This window comes from Myotis brandtii, unplaced genomic scaffold (assembly GCF_000412655.1).
Source record: "Myotis brandtii unplaced genomic scaffold, ASM41265v1 scaffold973, whole genome shotgun sequence".
Lineage (NCBI taxonomy): Eukaryota > Metazoa > Chordata > Mammalia > Chiroptera > Vespertilionidae > Myotis > Myotis brandtii.
The window spans coordinates 2,088,067-2,093,002 of NW_005372038.1; the positions used below are offsets into that span (position 1 = coordinate 2,088,067).

Below are 4,936 nucleotides of genomic sequence, written 5' to 3' on the forward strand. Positions count from 1 at the left end.
AGATATACAAACAGATAAAAATTGTTTAACAGGAGTTCTTTAATACCACTTTAAATTTAATTTACAATAGTGTTGGTAATACAGTAGGTCCTTGGGTTACATTGGAGATCCACTCCTATGGCGTGACGTAACGTGATTTTCGCTGTAATCGGAACCCACCTACATAAGCACCTATGTCACTCACATGGAACACATACACAGCAATAATGAAGTGAAACAGTAAAAAAAAAATTAAAAGCAAGATAACAATTTCTGACCTTTACTTGTGGTAAATAAATAATAAAAAACATAAAGCACATATGTACATACGTCGAAATGACGGAACTTTTTTTTTTAATAAATATATGGGAAATGGCGATGTAACCATGTCGAGTCCAATGTAACCTGAAGACTGCCTGTACTGCAGGATGGCAGATACTCTGAATAGAAAAGAAAAAGTAATTGTTACTCTGGCTGATAAAGTCCAACTAGTGTTTAATAGATGAAAATGTATCATGTGTTTCAGATGCAAATTATTACAAAACGTTCACAACCTAGCCACTTAATGCTTAGAAAAGATTTTGATATCCTAAAAATTTACTGAAATGAAAATGTTAATTCTCTAACAGTATACTTTTACTAAAGAAAAATGTAAGGGCACCAATTCTTATGGTTTGGTTTTGGGCTAACAATAGGAAATCAACCATACCATGTTTGTGTTGCTAACGAGTGATCTTCTCATCCCCTCTGCCTAATCTGTCATACGAAAGAAAGCTTGTAGGACAAGGGACAATTTAAAATAACCTTATAATAATATATAAGTGCTTTAAAATATAAAATTCATAGGTATGAAATACGCTTTTAAATGTTCTCCATTTGTTTTGGTAAATACTCTTTGAAAATGAAAACTGAAAATTCAAAATATTGCCTTTTCCCTTTTCATATAATACCATATTAGAAAAAGTCTAAATTTAAATCTTAGAATCAAATTTGCTGAGAAAAATACTGCAAAATCATCTAAATTGATTTTTATTCCTTTTCCATTCTTTGAAAGACTACATTACACATCAGGGCAAAGGCTTTTTCACTAGTCACAAAATCAAGTTGAAAATAACTTGTTGATTAAACTACAGGAAGGCAACTAATAACTATTAGACTTATGAATATTTATGAATAAACTGCCACTGATTTCATGGTAATGAGCTATAAACAGAAGAAATCCTTAAGTAGATAGTAGCTTTATGTGTCCTCTCCATCCTGAAAGCAGAAGGGACATGAGAAACAAATATAACTCCTAATCCAAAGTGCCGGCATACACACAAAAAAACCCTACAAAATACTGTAATAAATGCAAAACCTTGTTATAAAAACAAAATAAGACTAAAAATGATAAAAGTTTCAAGAATAATTTCAAGAGAGTAGGCCTCTACATTGAAAAAACAGGAAAGAAAAGTTCATTAACAACTATTACTTCTATTGAATAAAATTATAGGGTAGCTAAATGGTGACTAGCTCTGATAAACCCAAGGGGCATATGTGGAAACAGCTAGTATAGACATGAGGCTTTTCAGAGTTTCAAAATCTTTGTGACTAAAACCCAAAGTACAGGCTTCCTACAATGACCAGGTACAAACCAAGCAGATGTCCACTCAGGGACACACAGACATTCTTGGGGGGGGCGGCTGATTTCCTCAGGTGAACTCATTAACACAACTCTATTTGCTACAGTCATTACATTCAAACCATCAGCCCAAACAACTCTTTAGCTAAAGATTCCTGTGCCATGTCTGAGCCTCAATAGTACCTGCCACCTTTTTTGCATGCTGGGTCTTGGTGCGAATTCCTTAGTCAATAAAGTTTCTTTTTTTTTTTTTTTGCGCAGTCCTATTTATAATCAAAGCCTGGGGTGTTCGTCTATCATAGACAAGCAGTTATGGAGTGAGGGCTCCGGTGAGGGATCCCGAATCTGGCCACAGCACTCGCCTTCGCCACCCCCACCACAGGCCACAGAGAAAAGCAAAGAGCTCTCAACACCTACACTTAGGCTTTTAAAGTTCAGACCAAGTAGAGTGAGGTTCCATCAGGAGCAGGCAGAGGAGCTCACTTAGGCCCGGGCTCCCGGGAAGTGAAAGATGCAGGTCTCCTTCACACCCACAGCCCACACTCTGCCCAGTCCTTCCTCGTCAGAATCACTGTCGTCATAATCGCTGTACTCCATGGCAACGTGTCTGGACAGGATCGCGGCCATGTCATCCCCACCCCCACCCCACTCACGCTCTGCCCTCTTGCTCACATGGCTCTTGTACTTTTTTTCCAGCTGAATTCCTATTTGAATAGCCTCAAGACGATCACTGAGAGCATCGCTTATGGGTGTTTGTACAGTTACTTGTCGCTTTGTCTCAGCTACTGGAGGGCCATTCACGGGGGAGGATGAGAGAAAAGAGCTGCGCCAGGAGGGTCTGGCGGGGGAGGTAGGGGGCCCTGAGAAGGCGGGGCTGTGACTACCAGTCCAGTGGAGGGCGGCTGAGGAGGCGGTAGGAGGACCCAGCTGCTACTGGGAAGGAAGGCTGCATGGGAATCTGGAGAGAACTGACAGAAAGTAGTTTGTGCTTAAGGGATCATGGCGGGTGGTGGGGCGGAGGCGGTGCCGAGGGTTGTAATATTCTATGATCTGGGCTGGGAGCATCCCAGCTGGAGCCCTGGGTACTGAGGCCTGGGACCCCTCTATGGCCTGTGGTGGGGTTGGCGAAGGTGAGTGCTGAGGTCTGTTCAGGTCCATGTTCTTTGCGGAAGCCCGAGGGCGGGGCGGGGGGGAGGCGGAGGGTTGGGTACTCTTGCCCAGGGGCGGTGACAGGCTGCGGGTGCAGAGAATGGTTGGGAGTGAGTGGCTGGATACCATTAATCTGTGACATCCAATGCCAGTATCTGGGGACAGGGATTCCTCAGAAGACACTCCATGTTACATGCTCCGAGACAACCTGTTGTCGGGTCTGAGCTCTTTGTCATATTCCACTCCGGGCGCCTGTTTCTGGCTTTTCCAACTTTTTTCACCTCGTGTGTTGTGCCATGTATATGCCTTTGTTTACTTCGGTGCCTTTTCTCTTTTCCTTTGTCTTCTGTGTCCTGTAGCATTTTTTCTTTCCAGAGGGAAGAAATGTGGGGAGGGAGTGGGGCAGTCAAAGAAATAGAAAGGATTGGTATAAAATTCCACCCTGTCCTTTTAATCATCGCTCTACGGGGTCAGAAATTTCAGAGGAGGTGGTTTATCACTCGTTGTACATGACGGCAAAAGGGTTAGGAATGGTGGGTGCTCTTCGAAACCTCCTGCTGGTCTCGAGCTGTGGAACTTTTGAAAGCTTTTTTTCATGTTGATATCCTCTCCCATTGTTGCGTCCAGCGTCCAGCTGGGTAATTTTAGCGGCCAGGCGATCAATTTTGTCTGGAAGAGAATTTGCTCGATGTAAAAGTCGTTAGCCTCATTAAACAGCTCACCAAATATGTCTTCGGCACATTTGTTTAGACAGCTTAGCTGGCTTGTGATAGCAGCGAGGATTGGTTACACCTTGAAGTTCACTGGTAATCCCTTCGGGCAGGACGCCCCACCGGGGTGCGATGATACCCTTACTGTGATTTCATATAAGTGTTGATTTAGGGATTGCAAAAATTCCTTCAGGTTGCATCACCATTTTGGCTCAAATAGCAGTACTAACAGCAACCAAGTTAACACAGTCGGAGGCGCCACGGCTGTGCCTGGGGCTGCACTCCGAGTCCCTCGGTTCTTCCTTGCCGCGGCTGTGTGATGGCTCCTTGCGGCACTAAACACCCTCTAAAACAGCGGTTCTCAACCTGTGGGTCACGACCCCTTTGGGAGTCGAACGACCCTTTCACAGGGGTCGCCTAAGACCATCGGAAAACACATATATAGTTACATATTGTTTTTGTGATTAATCACTATGCTTTAATTATGTTCAATTTGTAACAATGAAATTGGGGGTCACCACAACATGAGGAACTGTATTAAAGGGTTGAGACATTAGGAAGGTTGAGAACCACTGGATTTAGTAAATCCTTGGTAATAGATTGGTAATAGATTAGGGAGCTGGGAGAAAGCAGAGCAGGAAACCTCTGGGGTTGGATAAAAAGTAAAATGATAGATATATGCTTCGTTTACATCCGTTAGTTAACAGTCAATAACAGTGAGGGAATCTGTGGTCTCCGCTCTGGTGCCCTGGCACATTGTGCCTTGTGGGGTCTGGAAAAAGGGAAATTACAAGTTATCCCCACATTCCAAAGGTATGTTATCCTTAGATGCAAAAAGGTAATACTAGTAGGCTCAGTTAAGATCAAAGTTGATCCTTATCACAGGATATACCAGCCTAGCACATTCCTACCCATCATAGACTGCTTTTTAATTAAAAAGTTTACTTTCAGGCCATCCTTTGTGGTTGCTTTAGATCTCTGAGTTTGCAAGGCCATAAGTAGGCCTTCCCTGAGCTTGTCAGGTTATCAAATGGCCCCTTTCCCCCTACAGGACCCATCTCTACAGAGCAGAGGGAGCATTCAGCCATCTTCAAATTCACACCAACATTATCACGTTATGTGTGTGCGTAGGGGAAAGGGATCACTGTTAGGTCGGAGAGAGCCCAGGATCAGATACATGCAGACATGTGATGAGACAATGGACTTCCTCTGGAATTTCTCACAGATCAACGTGCCAGACACAGATACCTGCTTCTTCTCCCTGAATCCACAGCGACCCCCACACAGATACTGACTCATTCCTGAATGTCCCGCCCACCCCCTGCAGCTGAGACTTCCTCAGTTGAATGTGTGATGATCCCTGCTGCGGACACTTCCTCAGTTCAGGCCCCCGCCCTCACCAAACACCTGAATAAAGAGATGTCCCTCCCTCCCTGGAGGCGCGAAATTCACTGGCCCCACCTTTTGGGCCAGTGGG

At 43.9% G+C, this 4,936-nt stretch overlaps 1 pseudogene; it reads right to left on the reverse strand.

The window, feature by feature from the left end:
* Positions 1–2,083: 2,083 nt before the first annotated feature.
* On the reverse strand, positions 2,084–3,603 carry LOC102262796 (annotated as a pseudogene).
* Between the last annotated feature and the right edge of the window lie 1,333 nt (positions 3,604–4,936).